Source organism: Salmo salar, chromosome 01, assembly GCF_965601325.2.
Source record: "Salmo salar chromosome 01, fSalSal1, whole genome shotgun sequence".
Taxonomy (NCBI): Eukaryota; Metazoa; Chordata; class Actinopteri; order Salmoniformes; family Salmonidae; genus Salmo; species Salmo salar.
The window spans coordinates 159,540,456-159,563,574 of record NC_138291.1 but is presented as its reverse complement, the minus strand read 5'-3'; the positions used below and the strand labels follow the sequence as shown (position 1 = coordinate 159,563,574).

Here is a 23,119-nt window from a genome sequence, read left to right as displayed (position 1 = left end):
TTACTTTAATAAAATATTTCAGTTCTGTATATTACATTGTTTATTTGATGACTTAATATTTTATTCAAGTCATCATATAATCTCTGCTCAGGCTGTAGCAGCCAGCTATCCCTGTGTTCCCCTGAGTCATCCTTCAGGCTAACCATAGCGTACTTCCTGCCATTTGTCTGACAAAAATCACCATTTCAGTAGTTCTTCAAAAGTAGATCAGGCATACTTTTAACACTGCTAAATCACAACTATCAATCAATTACATGTACTGTCGTGTAGAGACCTAAGCAACCTCTCTTTATTCCCCTCGTGTCGCTCTATCGCTCTTCCTCTCCATGTCTGTCTGCCTGCCCCACAGGCTTGCCCGGAAAGAACCAATGAGAACAGGCACAATGGATTCTGGTCATTGTAGTTAATTACCATCTTTCGGCGCTTAACTATGATGAGTTGGGACAACATATCCCAGAGACAAATCTCTCTAAAGAAACAGCACAAATGGTGCGTTGAGTGGACAAAAAAACATGGAATTCAAATACTTGAACAGACTTCAGTCAGTTATTTAAAAACTAAAATAAACCAACATTTTGGTTAATCGCCCAGCACTAATATAAGGTGAGTGTGTATGGGTGTTCACACTTCAGAGTGTGTGTGTGTGTGTGTGTGTGTGTGTGTGTGTGTGTGTGTGTGTGTGAGAGAGTGTGTTCATAGTCACGGTGGGAAGTTGAGATGCCATGATGACAATGCTGACCTTGACAGTGACCAGGGGACCTTGCCAAGTCACTTTCTGATAGTCGCATGTTGTATTGGACAGTTCAAAAGTGGGTGCGACCAAAAGTCCACCACGTTGACTGTTCCATGCTTATTTACAATATAGCGAGATAAAAACATCAACTTAAGTCTGGGAAATTCCCTAACCCATCCCCAAACTAGCCAATGAGCTTCCATTTGCACTGTGACAAAACCTCACCCCACACTCAATTGATTGCAAAGCCCTATTGAGAAAGTCTGCATACCAGGCCCCCAAAGGGTACACTTCAAAATAGGCAAGAATTTATTACAGAACTGCCGTATAAATATTCACCCTTTTGTAGCTAAAGCAAATAAGCCCACCAATCTGTTAGTTTACATAAGGTTAGTTCCTTTACATACAGAAGTGAAACAGTTTAAAGGGATGTTTTGTCAAGTACAATTTTGTCAAAAGACATACTACTGTGACCCAGAGAGACTAACAGTATAAAAGAGACTATGGTGCATAAACAACAGCACTGATTCTACAGAGAGGGAAAGAGGATAGAAATGGCATAGGATACATTTTTACAGGGTTGGGGGAGATTCCATTTATTTTCTGTAGGCTATTTGGTTAATGAATGTACATAAAATGAAGAGAAGACAATTTGAAGAGATGCCTTCTGTGCTTTTTTGCATTCTCATACGGTCCCATGGTATCTGTAAAATTACATAATTATGTGCCAGTGGCACAAGTCCTAGACCAGGGGTCCAAATCACATTCAGCTGTGGGACGATTTTTCCTTGAGCAGATGGTCCAGAACATAGTTATAAATAATTTGTACACTGCAAATCGACTGCAAGAAACCCAAACAGATATAGTATGAGAAAAACAGAATACTTTCAAACCATGAATACATTGGTATATGATCATATATGCCCAGAGCTTGACTTAAAAAAAAATATATATATATATTTTTAATTTAACTAGGCAAGTCAGTTAAGAACAAATTCTTAAATACAATGATGGCCTACACCGGCCAAACCTGGACGACGCTGGGCCAATTGTGCGCCGCCTTATGGGACTCTCAATCACGGCCAGTTGTGATACCGGCTGGATTCGAAACAGGGTGTCTGTGGTGACGCCGTCTAGCACTGAGATGCAGTGCCTTAGACCGCTGTGCCACTCGGGAGCCCCAGAGCCCCCGACTTGGACTGAAATAGGTTCTGGTACTCATTTTGGGTGCCGGTACTGTTTGTATTTAGGTGCAGGAGCTCCACAATACTTTTGAGATAATATTCTATAAGAGGAACAGGAGCTCAAGCAGTAGAAAATGTGAGGTGTCGGTACTCAGCTCCGGTGAACTCCTGCCCAAGTCAAGCACTGCATATGCCTATTTATGCGTGGGAATACTTGGGAACAGATTTCCTAAATAAAGAAAAAGCACTGAGCTCATTTCCTGGTGATATTACAATCATGTCCAAGAACAAAAATGCTAATTTTGTAAGTATTATTTTATTTAACTTATTTTTTGCTCAGAAAACTTGGGGGGGCCCCCAAATTAAAATCACCGGCAGGCCAAATTTGGCCCGTGGGCCGCCAAATTGGGGAACCCCATCTTAGACTCTACAAAGTCATGATTTAAGTTATATCACTTAAACCTTTTCCCTTAGGCATTCAACATGGACCTTTCAGGCTACCACTTGACCTCAATACTTACACAGTGCCTACACCTGCAAAACAATATTGCAACCCTGGGCTTTCCCCATGATAATTTGCGCTAGCATAGAGCTCTATATTGCTTCATATATAGGCTACACAGGGCTCTACAGTGTGACCATTTTACTCGCATGTGCGCCTAAAAGACTCTCAGTGATTTGAGAGTCTTTGACTTGGTCTTACAGTATCTAACACATGCATGGTAAGATGATTACACTATAGAAAGGGAGGGGAAAAGTCACAGAAATGGCATGAAAAACAGGCTTACGCTTGGTCCTTCTGATCGGTCTGATCTTATGGTTGTTGGTTATCTGCAATGACATCACCTATTTTGACACTTGGCCGTCTCCCATGTTAAATAGCCTAAACAAACAATAGGCTACGTGGAGCTTGTTGTGCTTACTACCATGACACACCGACATGGGGCCTGTCGTGATTACTCCTATGACACTAACACTACGTACACTTAAAAGATCACTATTCCAACAATAAAATCCCACAGAATGAGCCTCAGTATCACTTCTGGATTAGGTTTGCTAATCCAGCTGTTCCAAACCAGTTTGATTAGGTCAACAACTTGTAAGGCATTAGAAACAAAGGGATAGACCAAATAAGCCTAGTTCTGCACTCAGAAAAATAGACAGAATGAAAATGTAGCACTAAAACTGACGAAGACAACATATCGGGCATAATTTGAAGCTATGATGTACGGAAGTCCAGAGAGGACAGATTAATAAAAAAAAAAAATCCGTTATGTCGAGATCACGACAGATGTGCTCTAAACAAAGTCTTAGATCTTTGTAGTTTTACTGCCTCTGATGCACTACGACATTGCTGTCGATCTATCATTACTAAATCCACTCCTATTAAATCAAGTTTATCTTGTGATCTCCACAAAACAACTTTTGGCTGCTTTTTCTTCACTCTGTGGTCCAACTCATCCCAAACCATCTCAATTGGGTTGAGGTCGGGTGATTGTGGAGGCAGGGTCATCTGATGCAGCCCTCCATCACACACCTTTTTTTGGGCCATTGTCCTATTGAAAAACAAATGATAGTGGGACTAAGCGCAAACCAGATGGCATGCGTAATGCTGCAGAATGCTGTGGTAGCCATGCTGGTTAAGTGTGCCTTGAATTCTAAATAAATCACTGACAGCATCACCAGCAAAACACCCCCACACCATCACACCTCCTCCATGCATCACGGTGGGAACCACACATGCAGAGATCATCCGTTCACCTACTCTGCGTCTCACAAAGACACGGCGGTTGGAACCAAAAATCTCAGACCAAAAGGACAGATTTCCACTGGTCTAATGTCCATTGCTCGTGCTTCTTGGCCCAAGCAAGTCTTCTTATTGGTGTTCTTTAGTAGTATTTTTTTTGCAGCAATTCTACCACGAAGGCCTGATTCACAGTCCCCTCTGAACAGTTGACGTTGAGATGTGTCTGTTACTTGAGCTCTGAAGCATTTATTTGGGCTGCAATTTCTGAGGCTGGTAACTATAATGAACTTATTCTCTTTAGCAGAGGTAACTCTGGGTCTTCCATTCCTGTGGTGGTCCTCATGAGAGCCAGTTTCATCATAGCACTCTATGGTTTTTGCGACTGCCCTTGAAAAAAACGTTTTAAAAAGTGATGTCTTAAAGTAATTGGACTGTCATTTCTCTTTGTTTATTTGAGCTGTTCTCGCCATAATATGGACTTGGTCTTTTACCAAATAGGGCTGTCTTCTGTATACCCACCCCTACCTTGTCACAACACAACTGATTGGCTCAAAACGCATTAAGGAAAGAAATTCGACAAATTAACTTTTAACAAGGCACACCTGTTAATTGAAATGCATTCCAGATGACTAGCTCATGAAGCTGGTTGAGAAAATGCCAAGAGTGTGCAAAGCTGTCAAGGCAAAAGGTGGCTACTTTGAAGAATCTCAAATATATTTTGATTTGTTTAACACTTTTTTGGATACTACATGATTCCATGTGTTAGTTTTGAAGTCTTAACTGTTATTCTACAATGTAGAAAATAGTAAAAATAAAGAAACCCTTGAATGATTAGGTGTGTCCAAATTTTTGACTGACTATGTAGAATGAACAAATTCTACGTACGGTAATTTTTAAAAATACACTGCTCAAAAAAATAAAGGGAACACTCAAACAACACAATGCAACTCCAAGTCAATCACACTTCTGTGAAATCAAACTGTCCACTTAGGAAGCAACACTGATTGACAATAAATTTCACATGCTGTTGTGCAAATGGAATAGACAACAGGTGGAAATTATAGGCAATTAGCAAGATACCCCCAATAAAGGAGTGGTTCTGCAGGTGGAGACCACAGACCACTTCTCAGTTCCTATGCTTCCTGGCTGATGTTTTGGTCACTTTTGAATGCTGCCGGTGCTTTCACTCTAGTGGTAGCATGAGACGAAGTCTACAACCCACACAAGTAGCTCAGGTAGTGCAGCTCATCCAGGATGGCACATCAATGCGAGCTGTGGCAAGAAGGTTGGCTATGTGTCTGTCAGCGTAGTGTCCAGAGCATGGAGGCGCTACCAGGAGACAGGCCAGTACATCAGGAGACGTGTAGGAGGCCGTAGGAGGGCAACAACCCAGCAGCAGGACCGCTACCTCCGCCTTTGTGCAAGTAGGAGCAGGAGGAGCACTGCCAGAGCCCTGCAAAATGACCTCCAGCAGGCCACAAATGTGCATGTGTCTGCTCAAACGGTCAGAAACAGACTCCATGAGGGTGGTATGAGGACCCGACGTCCACAGGTGGGGGTTGTGCTTACAGCCCAACACCGTGCAGGACGTTTGGCATTTGCCAGAGAACACCAAGATTGGCAAATTCGCCACTGGCGCCCTGTGCTCTTCACAGATGAAAGCAGGTTCACACTGAGCACGTGACAGACGTGACAGAGTCTGGAGACGCCGTGGAGAACGTTCTGCTGCCTGCAACATCCTCCAGCATGACCGGTTTGGCGGTGGGTCAGTCATGGTGTGGGGTGGCATTTCTTTGGGGGGCCGCACAGCCCTCCATGTGCTCGCCAGAGGTAGCCTGACTGCCATTAGGTACCGAGATGAGATCCTCAGACCCCTTGTGAGACCATATGCTGGTGCGGTTGGCCCTGGGTTCCTCCTAATGCAAGACAATGCTAGACCTCATGTGGCTGGAGTGTGTCAGCAGTTCCTGCAAGAGGAAGGCATTGATGCTATGGACTGGCCCGCCCGTTCCCCAGACCTGAATCCAATTGAGCACATCTGGGACATCATGTCTCGCTCCATCCACCAACGCCACGTTGCACCACAGACTGTCCAGGAGTTGGTGGATGCTTTAGTCCAGGTCTGGGAGAAGATCCCTCAGGAGACCATCCGCCACCTCATCAGGAGCATGCCCAGGCGTTGTAGGGAGGTCAAACAGGCACGTGGAGGCCACACACACTACTGAGCCTCATTTTGACTTGTTTTAAGGACATTACATCAAAGTTGGATCAGCCTGTAGTGTGGTTTTCCAATTTAATTTTGAGTGTGACTCCAAATCCGGACCTAATTGCCTATAATTTCCACCTGTTGTCTATTCCATTTGCACAACAGCATGTGAAATGTATTGTCAATCAGTGTTGCTTCCTAAGTGGACAGTTTGATTTCACAGAAGTGTGATTGACTTGGAGTTACATTGTGTTGTTTAAGTGTTCCCTTTATTTTTTTGAGCAGTGTATATTTTCCATAACAAAAAAACATTGTATTTTCAGCTGTTATACAAAACCGAAAGTAAAATACAAAAACTAAACTTAACGGGAAGCATAGAAATAGCATATAGAACAGATCTACCGCTTCTTCGACTTGCTTTCAACGAGAATGACAGATCTAAGTAACATTTCTATGTGAATTTGGTCAGGTCGTCCAAGAAGTTACATATTGCAACTTCTTTAAGAAATCATAATTTAGAGTATTTCTTAATCATTTGGAGCACAATGTGTAAAAATGTCTTTCAAAAAACGATATACCGGTTAAAGGTGTCTTTCGCAACCCTAAATTTCATATCGTTCAAGCTTACATTTTTGCCTACATACAGTGCATTTGGAAAGTATTCAGACCACTTGATTTTGTCCCACATTTTGTTACATTACAGCCTTAATCTAAAATGGATTAAAATTGTTTCCCCCCCCTCACCAATCTACACACAATATCCTGTTTTTACTTTGTCATTATGGGGTGACATTTTTGCAAATCTATGTATATATATATATATATATATATATATATATATACTGCTCAAAAAAATAAAGGGAACACTTAAACAACACATCCTAGATCTGAATGAAATAAATAATCTTACTAAATACTTTTTTCTTTACATAGTTGAATGTGCTGACAACAAAATCACACAAAAATAATCAATGGAAATCCAATTTATCAACCCATGGAGGTCTGGATTTGGAGTCACACTCAAAATTAAAGTGGAAAACCACACTACAGGCTGATCCAACTTTGATGTAATGTCCTTAAAACAAGTCAAAATGAGGCTCAGTAGTGTGTGTGGCCTCCACGTGCCTGTATGACCTCCCTACAACGCCTGGGCATGCTCCTGATGAGGTGACGGATGGTCTCCTGAGGGATCTCCTCCCAGACCTGGAATAAAGCATCCGCCAACTCCTGGACAGTCTGTGGTGCAACGTGGCGTTGGTGGATGGAGCGAGACATGATGTCCCAGATGTGCTCAATTGGATTCAGGTCTGGGGAACGGGCGGGCCAGTCCATAGCATCAATGCCTTCCTCTTGCAGGAACTGCTGACACACTCCAGCCACATGAGGTCTAGCATTGTCTTGCATTAGGAGGAACCCAGGGCCAACCGCACCAGCATATGGTCTCACAAGGGGTCTGAGGATCTCATCTCGGTACCTAATGGCAGTCAGGCTACCTCTGGCGAGCACATGGAGGGCTGTGCGGCCCCCCAAAGAAATGCCACCCCACACCATGACTGACCCACCGCCAAACCGGTCATGCTGGAGGATGTTGCAGGCAGCAGAACGTTCTCCACGGCGTCTCCAGACTCTGTCACATCTGTCACGTGCTCAGTGTGAACCTGCTTTCATCCGTGAAGAGCACAGGGTGCCAGTGGCGAATTTGCCAATCTTGGTGTTCTCTGGCAAATGCCAAACGTCCTGCACGGTGTTGGGCTGTAAGCACAACCCCCACCTGTGGACGTCGGGCCCTCATGGAGTCTGTTTCTGACCGTTTGAGCAGACACATGCACATTTGTGGCCTGCTGGAGGTCATTTTGCAGGGCTCTGGCAGTGCTTCTCCTGCTCCTCCTTGCACAAAGGCGGAGGTAGCGGTCCTGCTGCTGGGTTGTTGCCCTCCTACGGCCTCCTCCACATCTCCTGATGTACTGGCCTGTCTCCTGGTAGCGCCTCCATGCTCTGGACACTACGCTGACAGACACAGCAAACCTTCTTGCCACAACTCGCATTGATGTGCCATCCTGGATGAGCTGCACTACCTGAGCCACTTGTGTGGGTTGTAGACTCCGTCTCATGCTACCACTAGAGTGAAAGCACCACCAGCATTCAAAAGTGACCAAAACATCAGCCAGGAAGCATAGGAACTGAGAAGTGGTCTGTGGTCCCCACCTGCAGAATGACTCCTTTATTGGGGGTGTCTTGCTAATTGCCTATAATTTCCACCAGTTGTCTATTCCATTTTCACAACAGCATGTGAAATGTATTGTCAATCAGTGTTGCTTCCTAAGTGGACAGTTTGATTTCACAGAAGTGTGATTGACTTGGAGTTACATTGTTTTGTTTAAGTGTTCCCTTTATTTTTTTGAGCAGTGTATATATAAAAAAATGAAATGTCATATTTACATAAGTATTCAGACCCTTTTACGCAGTATTTTGTTGAAGCACCTTTGGCAGCGATTACAGTCTTGAGACTTCATGGGTATGACGCTACAAGCTTGGCACACCTGTATATGGGGAGTTTCTCCCATTATTCTCTGCAGATCCTCTCAAGCTCTGTCAGGTTGGATGGGGAGTGTTGCTGCACAGCTATTTTCAGGTCTCTCCAGAGATGTTCGATCGGGTTCAAGTCCGGGCTCTGGCTGGGCCATTCAAGGACATTGAGACTTGTCCCGAAGCTACTCCTGCGTTGTCTCTTGGCTGTGTGCTTAGGGTCGTTGTCTGAGGTCCTGAGCGCTCTGGTGTGGGTTTTTGTCAAGGATCTTTCTGTACTTTGCTCCGTTCATCTTGATCCTGACTAGTTTCCCAGACCATGCCGCTGAATAACATCCCCACAGCATGATGCTGCCACCACCATGTTTCACCGTAGGGATGGTGCCAGGTTTCCTCACGACGTGACGTTTGGCATTCAGGACAAAGAGTTTCTCATGGTCTGAAAGCCCTTTAAGTTCCTTTTGGCAAACTCCAAGCGGGCTGAGATGTACCTTTTACTGAGGAGTGGCTTCTGTCTGGCCACTCTACCATAAAGGCCTGATTGGTGGAGTGCTGCAGAGATGGTTGCCCTTCTGGAAGGTTCTCCCATCTCCACAGAAGAACTCTGGAGCTCTGTCAGTGACCATTGGGTTCTTGGTCACCCCCCTGACCAGGGCCCTTCTCCCCAGATTGCTCAGTTTGCCGGGCGGCCAGCTCTAGGAAGAGTCTTGGAGGTTCCAAACTTCCTCCATTTAAGAATGATGGGGGCCACTTTGTTGTTGGGGACCTTCAATGCTGTAGACATTTTTGGGTACCCTTCCCCAGATCTGTGCTTAAACAAAATCCTGTCTCGGAGCTCCACAGACAATTCCTTCGACCTCATGGCTTGGTTTTTGCTCTGACATCTACTGTGGCACGTTATATGTGACTGACGGCTCACACCGGTCTTATGTTGCAAAATTTGAGTGTTTTTTACATTGGCTAAAAGTAGAGACTCAGAACTAGAAAATGGTATATCATACATTACAGTTGACGAACAATGCGAAAGTAATTTTGTCTTGAAAGTTTATAAACTAATTTTTGAGAAAATGGCCTTTTAATGTTTTGGTACCACTATTGAAGAGCCCCTCTGTCTACACCCATTCAGCATCGTTCACACCCTCTTAAGCTATAGCCCCACCCATCTCTTTAAGGGTTGATCCGAATGTACTAACAGCAGTCAAGCCCCCAAGCTAACTTGATAGCTACTTCCAGACATCTACTTGAGAGAGCGAACAGCTCACTGAACATTAATCGCCATAGCGGCGCTGGTTCGGCTGTTATGTTATCCAGAGCATTGGTGACTGCAACTGTGATGTCAGATTGTCGTTTCATAAATTCAGAGCATTTCACGTTCAGTGTGCACACCGGATGCTCTGGCCGATGAGTAAAGTTGATCCAAACGTTCTGACCTCACAACGGCAGTCAAACACCCAAGATAACTGGCTAACATTGGCTAGCTACTTCCAGACAGAATGAGAGCACACCCCACTCTGACCATTTTACTCACCCTAGCAGAGCTAGTTAGGCTGTTTTCATGTTATCCAGAGTGTTGGTGACTAACTGTGCTGCTCGCTTTTTTGCAGACTTTTACTGACACCCGCCATATCCAACGGGTGTGGAGCGTTCGTAAATTCATCAGTTATTCTGCGCTCTCTGGCACACTCAGATGAGTGCTCTGAAATCGGTGTAGATGGCCAGACTGTATTTACGAACGCACCCGAAATGGTTACTTGCATAGTGGAGTCTTTTGTTTATACAAGTAAACAACTAACCATAATACGAATAATAAGGTCATACACGTAACGTTAGCAAGCTAGGTAAACAATGAACCATAATAACTCATGACGTTACTACCTTGCATGAATCTGCAGGTTGCTAACCAACCAGGTTCAATGTGAGCTAGCTAATATTAGAAACATGTCATATCTGAAAATGTAGCTAGCTAGACTATCTTACCCGTATAGATCTTTCATGGTTGGATGTGTCTCCTGTCGGATGCCATGGTTGCCCTTAGTTTGAAGGAGACAAGTGTTTTCTCCATCTCCTTAGCTATCATACTCAAATTCCACTGATTTTAAAACTCAGTCATCTAGAAAGTGGAGAGCAACACATATGCAGTTTTAATACACAATACATTTTTTTCCCAAAATGCTCAAATAGACAGAGGTGAGCTATATGGCAGACCAATCCAAACTCATCTCTCGGCATAACCAGCCCTCTCATTATCTCAGCCAATCATGGCTAGCGGGAAGATTGCTGTCTTTTTCTGTGGCTAAACCAACTAAGCTTGTAATTTAACCATTTTATTCGTATGTACAGATGGCATACAAGTTTGTTAAGGCACATGAAAGTTCACATTTGAGAAGGCATTTCGTCCAAAAAAAACATATATATTTTTTTAAAGTTTACGTTCGAACGGCTCTACTGTAGTAGAAGTAGTAACCCGCGACATACTGCGTTTCAAACTGAAAGTAGACAGCCCTAAACCCTCAGCCCTTGGGGGAATCCCCGCGGCCATATTTGTCGTCGATCCAAATGATTAGCTAAGCAAGGGAAGCTTGCAACGTAAGCCCCTTAGCACTCGTTTTTAAATGAAGTTTGCGAATGTACAATTATGTTCAGTTCGGGGCCTGAAACGGCCCATAATTCAATTTGCGATGACTGTACATCCCCTAAGAAAAGTCACCCAAAACTTAAAACCTCATCATTGAGCTCGAGGCCCTGGGTCTGAACCCCGCCATATGCACTGGGTCCTGGACTTCCTGACGGGCCACCCCCAGGTGGTGAAGGCAGGAAACACCTCCACTTCACTGATCCTCAACACAGGGGCCCTACAAGTGTGCGTACTCAGCCCCCTCCTGTACTCCCTGTTCATCCATGACGCCGTGGCCACACACGACTCCAACTCAATCATCAAGTTTGCAGACGACACGACCATAGTTGGCCTGATTACCAACAATGACGAGACAGGCTACCGGGAGGAGGTGAGGGCCCTGGCGGAGTGGTGCCAGGAAAATAACCTCTTCCTCAACAAAATGAAGGAGCTGATCGTGAACTTCAGGAAAAAGGAGAGGGAGCACATCCCTATCCACATTGACGGGCCCACAGTGGAGAAGGTGAAATGCTTCAAGTTCCTCGACATACACATCACTGACGATCTGAAATGGTCCACCCACAGACAGTGTGGTGAAGGCGCAACAGCGCCTCTTCAACCTCAGGAGGCTGAAGAAATTTGGCTTAGCCCCAAAGACTCTCAAACTTTTACAGATGCACAATTGAGAGCATCCGGTCGGGCTGTATCACTGCCTGGTACGGCAACTGCAACGCCCGCAACCGCAGGGCTCTCCAGAGTGTGGTACGGTCTGCCCAACGCGCCACCAGGCGCACACTGCCTGCCCTCCAGGACACCAATAGCAGCCGATGTCACAGGAAGGACAAAAAGATCATCAACCACTTGAGCCACAGCCTGTTCACCCCGCTATCTTCCAGAAGGCAATGTCAGTACAGGTGCATCAAAGCTGGAACCAAGATACCGAAAAACAGCTTCTATCTCAAGGCCATCAGACTGTTAAATAGCCATCACTAGCCGGCTACCACCCGGCTCCTCAACCCTGCACCCTAGAGGCTGCTGCCCTATATGCACATAGAATCACTGGTCACTTTAATAATGTTTACATACTGCTGTACTCATTTCATATGTACAGTTGAAGTCGTAATTTACATACACTTAGGATGGAGTCATTAAAACTAATTTTTCAACCACTCCACACATTTCTTGTAAACAAACTATAGTTTTGGCAAGTCGGTTAGGACATCTGCTTTGTGCATGACAAGTAATTTTGTCCAACAATTGTTTACAGACAGATTATTTCACTTATAATTCACTGTATCACAATTCCAGTGGGTCAGAAGTTAACATACACTAAGTTGACTGTGCCTTTAAACAGCTTGGAAAATTCCAGAAAATGATGTCATGGCTTTAGAAGCTTCTGATAGGCTAATTGACATCATTTGAGTCAATTGGAGGTTTTCCTGTGGATGTATTTCAAGGCCTACCTTCAAACTCAGTGTCTCGTTGCTTGACATCATGGGAAAATCAAAAGAAATCAGCCAAGACCTCAGAAAAAAATTGTAGACCTCCACAAGTCTGGAAATTGGTCCCAAGGATGAAACAAACGCCTGAAGGTACCACGTTCATCTGTACAAACAATAGTACGCAAGTATAAACACCATGGGACCACGCAGCCATCATACTGCTCAGGAAGAAGACGAGTTCTGTCTCTTAGAGATGAACGTACTTTGGTGCGAAAAGTGCAAATCAATCCCAGAACAACTGCAAAGAACCTTGTGAAGATGCTTGAGGAAACAGGTACAAAAGTATCTATGTCCACAGTAAAAAGAGTCCTATATCGACATAACCTGGAAAGCTAGGAAGAGGGTTCAGCAAGGAAGAAGCCACTGCTCCAAAACCGCCATAAAAATGCCAGACTACAGTTTGCAACTGCACATGGGGACAACGATCATACTTTTTGGAGAAATGTCCTCTGGTCTGATGAAACAAAAATAGAACTTGTTGGCCATAATGACCATCATTATGTTTGGAGGAAAAAGGGGGAGGCTTGCAAGCCGAAGAACACCATCCCAACCGTGAAGCACGGGGATGGCAGCATTTTGTAGGGGTGCTTTGCTGCAGGAGGGACTGGTGTACTTCACAAAATAGATGGCATCATGAGGAAGGAAAATTATGTGGATATATTGAAGCAACATCTCAAGACATCAATCAGGAAGTTAAAGCTTGGTTGCAAATGGGTCTTCCAAATGGACAATGACCCCAAGCATACTTCCAAAGTTGTGGCAAAATGGCTTAAGGACAACAAAGCCATCACAAAGCCGAGACCTCAATCCTATAGAGAATTTGTAGGCAGAACTGAAAAAGCGTGTGTGAGCAAGGAGGCCTACAAACCTGACTCAGTTACACCAGCTCTGTCTGGAGGAATGGGCCAAAATTCACCCAACTTATTGTGGGAAGCTTGTGGAAGGCTACCCGAAATATTTGACCCAAGTTAAACAATTTAAAGGCAATGCTACCAAATACTAATTGAGTGTATGTAAACTTCTAACCCACTGGGAATGTGATGAAAGAAATTAAAGCTGAAATAAATAATCCTCTACTATTATTCTGACATTTCACATTCTTAAAATAAATTGGTGATCCTAACTGACCTAAGACAGGGAATTTTACTAAGATTAAATGTCAGGAATTGTGAAAAACTAAGTTTAAATGTATTTGGCAAAAGGTGTATGTAAACTTCCGACTTCAACTGTATATACTCTATTCTACTGTATTTTAGTCAATGTCACTCCGACATTGCTCGTCATAATATTTATATATTTCTTCATTCCATTATTTTACTTTTAGATGTGTGTGTATTGTTATGAATTGTTAGATATTACTGCACTGTTGGAGCTTGGAACACCAGCATTTCGCTACACCCGTATACTAACATCTGCTAAATATGTGTGTGTGACCAATCAAATGTAATTATATGTAGGGACTGAAAAAGCACAGTGCACAAATCATACCGGGTGTGGATTTTCCTTCGATTAGGCTATTTAAGTGTAATCAGTAAACAGTGGGCTGAACTAGTGTTGACAGCAAGCATAAGAACACCTGTGATATTGTTCTCCACAATACCCATCCTGGTACCTGGGACCATGACTAGGTCCAAAGATACAGTAGATTGACACCAGATGTTCTCCCTACCTGGGTTTCATTGGCGATGCGTGGAGGCACCTCGATACCAATCTTTGTTAGCTCCCGGTACTTGTAGTGGACGTACTGGTCGTATCCCATGTAGACTCCGCCAGTGGCGATGAGGAGAGGAAAGGGCCTGATGCGAACCTGAAGGCCGAGAGAGGCTGCATTGAACCGCTGTCGCCCTGCACCATGCATATAACACAAGGGTAATATTAGGAACAGTTAGTTCTTTCCATAACAAGTCTTGCATATTCAGTACCAGTCAAAGGTTTGGACACACCTACTCATTCAAGGGTTTTTCTTTATTTTTACTTTTTTCTACATTGTAGAATAATAGTGAAGACATCAAAACTATGAAATAACACATATGGAATCATGTAGTACCCCCCCCCCCCCCAAAAGAAAGTGTTAAACAAATCAAAATATACTTCATATGTTTTATTCTTCAAAGTAGCCACCCTTTGCCTTGAGAGCTTTACACACTCTTGGCATTCTCTCAACCAGCATCATGAGGTCGTCACCTGGAATGCATTTCAACTAACAGGTGTGCCTTGTTAAAAGTATATTTGTGGAATTTCTTTCCTTAATGCTTTTTGAGCCAATTAGTTGTGTTGTGACAAGGTAGAGGTGGGTATACAGAAGATAGCCCTATTTGGTAAAAGACGAAGTCCATATTATGGCAAGTACATACTTTGTTGCTGTGTGCGCCGAGTCTGACATCCCCTTAGAAAAGCTAAGAAAGCTACGGACGTTTCTAGTGAAGCATTGCAAACAGGGAGGAGCGTTGCCCGAAAATGAGAGCAGCCTCCATCAAACTCACCTGCCCCGTGTGTTTGACCAACATATGACTGCCGTTCTACAGAAGAAGTTTGAGGTGGTTGTTGACGAGACAACAGAGGCAAGGGATTCTAAAAATCGTCATTGGTGAGTTAACAGCCTATTTATATGTCGTTGCAATAGCCTACATTTACATTCTGCAATGTGAATTGTCCGCATGCAAATTGTGATATTCCAAACAATGAGATATCGTGGTGAAATATAGCGATGCATAATGTCAGCAGCAGTCTGCCTCTCCATCTAGCCAACTATCACTGTATCTATATTGTGTTTACACTTGGAATGTAAATAACTTATTGTCACAATATTATTTTAGGTTAAAACATAATTAAAGTTCTTCCTTATCTTTCATTGCAGGTGTTGAAAACCAGTACTTTCCGGTGGATGTCATTTTCATGGACAGATGCAACTACTCAACTTTTTCCCAAGCTATACTAGCCTCCCTCCACAGCAACGATCTCAACCTGAATGATGCCTGGGCTTTGGTCACAGATAATGCCTCCTACTGCCTGAAGACATACAAGGAGGTTCTGAAAGGAGGGATGACCAACAGTGTCCATGTAACCCGTCTCCATCATGTCATCAATCTGGTGGGTGAGACCTGGCAGCACTACAAATACTTCTCTGAAGTTGTGACATGGAAAGAGAAGATGGGTGAGCTTCCTCATTATGAAGGAGTTTGTGCAGGCCAAGGCTCCTCCTGAAGCAGTGAGCTCCAGTTGGAATAGCTGGTTTGAGGCAGTGAAGTACCATGCAGATCATGTTCATCTGTACAGAGAGTTTTTGTTGGCAGAAAAGTTATCCCAGGCAGTTACAAACATCCTCAGCCAGCTGGAAACAGAGGAGAAGGTTGCTGCATTGTTGCCTAGATTCTTGCATGACTTTTTTTCCATTTATAATGAAACACTTAGTAGAACTCTGTATTGAAGCACTTGCCTTGATTAAAAAATAGTGAACTGTTGTGTTGCATCATTACACATGTACTGTTATATCTTATTAAATTGTTGATGTTTAATTCATTCATATTATTAGACATTCTTTCTGATGATAACATTTGCGTAAATCGTAAAACACAGAATAAAAAAAATATATATATATTTTTTTTTTAAGAAATTGGAAAAGAATAAAACAGATTTCAAAGGGCCCTAGGAAAAGCAGCCAACACGTGCTCAGCATATGTGGGAATGCCTTCAAGACTGTTGGAAAAGCATAGAGAATGCCAAGAGTGCGCAAAGCTGTCATCAAGGCAAAGGGTGGCCTCTATGAAAAATCTAAAATATTTTGATTTGTTTAACACTTTTTTTGGTTATCACATGATTCCATGTGTTATTTCATAGTTTTGATGTCTTCACTATTATTCTACGATGTAGAAAACAGTACAAATAAAGAAAAACCCTTGAATGAGTAGGTGTCCAAACTTTTGACTGGTACTGTATATATTTTTCTCATAATTCCTATTGTAGCTAAATGTGCACGTCATGTTATTGTAAATAAACCATAGAACCAGGAAGACTGATTACAGAGTTGAGACAATGGCCTAGGCTACTCGCTGGATAGTGTGATAGAGTTGACTCACAAATTATGTAATTATTTGTGTCTGTGAAAGTTTTTACTGATAATGTACTGGCTAGAATGAGAGAAGCTCTAATATGAACAATTAATAGACCAGTGTTTGGCAATCTCACAGCCCAGGGTGGTTACGCCAAACGTAGAATAATATCTAGGCCTAACAATTTATGTCTCGATTTTTGCATCAATGCACACTGAAACCATTGTGGTGTAATCAGAGGTGTAGTAGAGGGTAAATGTTTACCTACCTTTTTTTATTTTGCACAAGCATTGACACACATTTTTTACCCACTACATTACTGCGTGTAATCCATTAGCACACAACTTAAGACTCAAATGTCTTGTAAAATATAAAAATATATTGCTTTGTCAAAAGAATACTATAGCAACTGATTGATACACCTACTAAGGCCAGTGGAATGTTCAGTAAGTTGGTACTACAATTTGCACCTCAGTTTCTGAATTTGCTACATTGGTGTCAGAGGAGAGATGGTGACCCTGTGACGCCATTGAAGTAATGCACTAGTAAGGCTCTGAAGCTGTTTTAAAGATTGTTTAAGTGATACAGGATAGCAGTAATGCCACTTTACTTTTGGTTAACACACTACTTACTACCACTGAGCATGTTCATCTTATTAGCACAGAGACTAATGGGAATGTAGTCTAAGAGTGTTTGACAGCCCCAGTCACCATGTTGGTTGTAAAAGCCTGGGTCTTGTCTGGGACTGTTGTATGAGGATGTCAGTGTGAAACTCACCACTGGATAATGAACGCCATGGCCCTGGATGAAACTGTCCGGCTCCTTGTGCTCTGCAGCGGAGCCAGCCACTGCAGGCAGACAGAAGAAGCACATACTCTAGTTTTATATTTCAATAACTATCCCAATACCACATTAAGAGATCGGAGCTACAATATACAGTACCAGTCAAAAGGTTGGACACCTACTCAAAGGTTTTTCTTAATTTTTTTACTATTTTCTACATTGTAGAATAACACATATGGAATCATGTAGTAAAAAACAAATTCATGTAGTGTTCAACAAATCAAAATATTTTAGATTTTTCTAAGTAACCACCCTTTGCCTTGACAGCTTTGCACTCTTGGCATTCCCTCAACCAGCTTCATGAGGAATGATTTTTCAACTGTCTTGAAGGAGTTCCCACATATGCTGAGCACTTGTTGGCTGCTTTTCATTCATTCTGCGGTCCAACACAACCCAAACCATCTCAACTGGGTTGAAGTCAGATGATTGTGGAAGCCAGGTCATCTGATGCAGCACTCCATCACTCTGCTTGGTCAAATAATCCTTACACAGCCTGGAGGGGTGTTGAGTCATTGTTGAAAAACAAACGATAGTCCCACTAAGCGCAAACCAGATGGGATATCACTGCAGAATGCTGTGGTAGCCATGCTGGTTTTAAGTGTGCAATGAATTCTAAATAAATCACAGTGTCACCAGCAAAGCACCCCCACACCATCACACCTCCTCCTCCATGCTTCACGGTGGGAATCACACATGCGGAGATCATCCGCTCACATGCTCTGCGTCTCACAAAGACACAGCGGTTGGAAACAGAAATCTCAAATTTGGACTCATCAGACCAAAGGACAGATTTCCACTGGTTGAATGTCCATTGCTCATGTTTCTTGGTCCAAGCAAGTCTCTTCTTATTGGTGTCCTTTAGTAGTGGTTTCTTTGCAGCAATTTGACCATAAAGGTCTGATTCACGCAGTCTCCTTTGAACAGTTGATGTTGAGATTGGAGATGCACAATATATTGGTGAATATATCGGAATCGGACGATATTAGCTAAAAATGACAACATCGGCCCGATGTCTAGTTTAACGCCAATGTGCAAAACCGATGTCAAAACTGACGTGCATACCTATATAAATGTAGGTACATGACGTAATGATGCCACGTAACATGTAGCGCTACACAGCATTCCTAACCTAGCCCACAATGTCTGCTGTGTGGATCGAGCAGTCAACAAGTCGAGCAGTCATTTGAAAGAGTAAGAACATTTCAGCGAAACAACTCAAAGGCGAAATCCATTAAAGCCAAGATAATGGAATTAATTTCCCTTGACAATAAACCGTTCTCTGTCATGGGTGATGTTGGTTTTCGCCAACTGGTTAAGCACTGGTACACACTACCAAGTGTGCTATTTTTCAGATGTTGCCCTACCGGAGTTACACAGTAATAGCGTCACTGCTATTAACTTCACGACTGACAGCGATATCAGCCCCAATGAGCATGCTGAGTCTGACAGCACAGTGGGTCGTTGAGGATTTCGTACTGAGGAAAGTCGTATTGCATGCTCATGAATGTACTGGTTGTCATACCGCTGCTGCCATTTTTTAAATTTGGAAACATGAAAACACTAGCTAGCTCCATGCGAACAACTGACTCGAGAAATAAGCTCATCAACTGCGCCTGCAGCAGACGTGATACCCTCTGTCATGGCATTGAAACGCCTGCTCCTCAAAACTGCCAACACAGGCTATGAACAAGCGATTCGGTGGCATTCTCTCTTTACTGTGTCGCCACCATGCTCATGCTATGTACAAGGACCGCTACTTCGATGCTTCGACAAAAAACAGAGTTTACGTGAAATGTTACATACACAGCTGGACAAGATGGAAACGGACACAGTGACAGTGAGCACCGAGGAAGAGAGGCCACGGAGAGACAGAGCTGAAACTTCACTGCTTGACATGTATGACGAAATCCTGGTTGAGAATAAAAAGACTAAACAAATGAACAACGAAACAGCCCCCCCCCCTTAAAAGATTTAGATGCACTATTGTAAAGTGGTTGTTCCACTGGATATCATAAGGTGAATCCACCAATTTGTAAGTCGCTCTGGATAAGAGCGTCTGCTAAATGACTTAAATGTAATGTAAATGTAAGTGAAAGAAATAGGTTCTGATTATGTTTTACTGGTAATGGGGACATACGTAAATGCCAACAAAATCACTTTTTGGTCGGTGTGGTGTGTGTGTAACCTTTATTTAACTAGGCAAGTCAGGATCGGTGTCCCCGCCGCGAGACAGTTGAGCTAACATAGACTAATGTGATTAGCATGAGGTTGTAAGAAACCAAATAAAATCCCAGAACATAGACATATCTGATATGGGCAGAAAGCTTACATTCTTGTTAATCTAACTGCACTGTCCAATTTACAGTAGCTAATACAGTGAAAGAATACCATGCTATTGTTTGAGGGCAGTGCACAATTATGTACTTGAAAATGTATCAAAAAACAATTAGGTACATTTGGGCAGTCTTGATACCACATTTTGAACAGAAATGCAATGGTTCATTGGATCAGTCTAAAACGTTGCGCATTGCTGCCATCTAGTGGCCAAAGTCTAAATTGCACCTGGGCTGGAATAATGCATTATGGCTTCTTACATTTCAAAGATGGTACAACAACAACAAAACACGTTTTTTTCCCTTTGCATTATCTTTTACCAGATCTAATGTGTTATATTCTCCTACATTATTTTCACATTTCCGAAAACTTCAAAGTGTTTCCTTTCAAATGGTATCAAGAATATGCATATCCTTGCATCAGGTCCTGAGCTACAGGCAGTTAGATTTGGGTATGTCATTTTTCTGTGAACATAAAAAAAAAAGGGGCGGATCCCATTAAGAACAATGACGGCCTACATCGAAGCAGGATGTCTACGTATGGGTGGTCCCGGGAATCAAATCGACTACCCCTGGTGTTACAAACACCATGCTCTTCCAACAGTTCACATTTTTGCGCCAAGAGTACTTTCATCTTTTTCCTGCCAGCATGGTCGCCAAACCACTAAACTGTTAGTGGCACTGTCACAATGCAGAATCATAACATTGTTGGGGGGGTTTACAACACATATATTACTGACTAGTAGTATCGTTAGATATAAAATGTTCTTGACACGAGTGACAAGACATTTGCATCATAAGAGCTAGGTGGCTAATGTTAGCCGCAAGAACTTATGAAATGAGCAAACCGGTGTTCATTTTCTCCCATCAACACAATTATATTATGACTCTTCCAATGGTGTGTAGCCACCATGCATTGGAATAGCAACATAATTATGTCAAATAAACTTTCACAAGCAAATTACAACATAACCTGCCAATTTTCCTCGCTGTCAGTGGCAGCTGATTACAGCGCAACTTTCCTAAGGACGCTGCCATCTTGTGAGTGTGTAGAACGCTCGTGTAAATAACCAATCAGAACTCGGTATTGAGGAAAGCTTCTTCGTCTTCACAAGACGAATATTAATCCTAGCTGGAGGTCTTTGTCGCCACCTAATGGATTGTGATACTATAACACTTTGTCTGATTGTGCCAAAGAGTATGGCAAATATTTGTATAACTAACCCAAGATAGACCACAGCCTGTTGTTTCCTATGGGAGCAAATTAATCATAGTGGGCAGAACAAGCAAGGAGGTGGGCAGAGCCAAGCACTAGCTAGTGAGAGCCTATTGGTTTTTTTTTGCATGTATTTGCATATTTCCGTTAGGGGAACGCATACTCTGTGAAGTGCGCGTGTGCAATTTCTCAATTCACCCTTGCATTCCTTCTAAACAACGACATTTTTTGAAACTTTGACAAAGGGTAAAGTCTACAAAACTCAGTCCACTCTACTCGTAACGTATTTTAGTTTTCGAAACAGAAAACTGTATTCAGATCAAATGTTTAATCGATGGGAAAATTTGCAGAATGTCGGGAAAAATCCATCTCCCTCTATCCTCTCCCACTTTTGGTCCCATCCGGATAAATATCTTGTCTCATTGTTCTATATTTGAGTATGGGTTGTGGCGAGATTTACCATTGAAATACCGCGAGAGTTTGGACTTCCTGGCGTATTCCGTTGCTATGGCGATAGCTTCCTAGAGTTAGGTCCTTTGGCGATGGTAGAAAATATACTTTAAACTATAGACTGTATATTGGTTTGCTCATTCATCTGTGATGACAGTTAGTATTCATAAGTATACGTCATAAGGATGCAAGCTAAGGTTAAATTGATGCTTATTTATAAAACCCTCTTAGGCCTCACTCCCCCTTATCTGAGATACCTACTGCAGCCCTCATCCTCCACTGTGTTGTCTGTACCCGTTCTGCCAGTCACATTCTGTTAAAGGTCCCCAAAGCACACACATCCCTGGGTCGCTCATCTTTTCAGTTCGCTGCAGCTAGCGACTGGGATGAGCTGCAAAAAACACTCAAACTGTTTTGTCTCCATCTCTTCATTCAAAGACTCAATCATGGACACTCTTACTGACAGTTGTGGCTGCTTTGTGTGATGTATTGGTGTCTCTTCCTTCTTGCACCTTTGAGCTGTTGTCTGTGCCCAATAATGTTTGTACTATGTTGTGTTGCTACCATGCTGTGTTTTCATGTGTTGCTGTCATGCTATGTTGTCTTCTTAGGTCTCTCTTCATGTCGTGATGTGTGTTTTGTTTTTATTTTTAATCCCAGCCCCCGTCCCCGCAGGAGGCATTTTGCCTTCTGGTAGGCCGTCATGTAAATAAGAATTAGTTCTTAATTAATGGACTTGCCTGGTTAAATAAAATAAATAAAAGGATGTCACCGTGACATGCCAATTAGCTAACATCACTGTCCTCGGGAAGCATGACATGAAGGTGCACCATTGCGTTGGTGTTTTACTTGTACGGCGGTGCTTACCAACTTTAAGTGCTTCAACATGGGAGCTGTATTCCCAGTTTGGCCAATGTTTTCTCTGCCATGATTTTATTTCAAGTAGTATAGTAACAATAAGTTATTTATTGTGTAGGCTGTTAATATACTACTTGAAATAAACTAACACTCTAGATCTGTGATTCCCAAACCTTTATGCTCGGCCCCACTTCCAGCATTGGTGAATATCCCGACTTGGACATGAAGCGCGAACACGCAAATATATACTGAACATAAATAGAAACGTAAAGTGTTGGTCCATTGTTTCATGAGCTGAAATAAAATAACAACATTTTCTATATGCACAAAAAACTTTTTTCTCTCTCAAATGTTGTGCACAAATTTTTTATATCCCTGTTAGTGAGAATTTCTCCTTTGCCAAAATAATCCATCCATCTGACAGGTGTGGCATATCAAGAATCAGTTTAAACAGCATTATCATTACACAGGAGCACCTTGGGCTGGGGACAATAAAAGACCACTCTAAAATATGCAGTTTTGTCACAGATGTCTCTAGTTTTGAGGGAGTGCGCGCAATTGGCATGCTGACTGATGGAATGTCCACCAGAGCTGTTGGCCAGATAATTGAATGTTAATTTCTCTACCATAAACCGCCTCCGTCATTTTAGAGAATTTGGCAGTACGTCCAACCGGCCTCACAACCGCAGACCACATGTAACCATGCCAGCCCAGGACCTCCATATCCAGCTTCTTCCCATTGCAGAATCGTCTGAGACCAGCCACCCAGACAGCTGATGAAACTAAGGAATATTTCTGTCTGTAATAACACCCTTCTGTGGGGGAAAACTCATTCTGACTGGCTCCCCAGTGGATGGG

General features: G+C 42.8%; 1 protein-coding gene across 1 annotated transcript in view; it reads right to left on the bottom strand.

The window, feature by feature from the left end:
* The window catches only part of LOC100380321 (phosphatidylserine decarboxylase), a 42,023-nt gene extending 27,702 nt beyond the window's left edge, over nucleotides 1-14,321 (bottom strand). Inside the window, exon 1 of the mRNA XM_045724544.2 lies at nucleotides 14,182-14,321. The gene's annotated coding sequence lies outside the window, so the exon portion shown is untranslated. The remainder of the gene's footprint in view (nucleotides 1-14,181) is intronic.
* Between the last annotated feature and the right edge of the window lie 8,798 nt (nucleotides 14,322-23,119).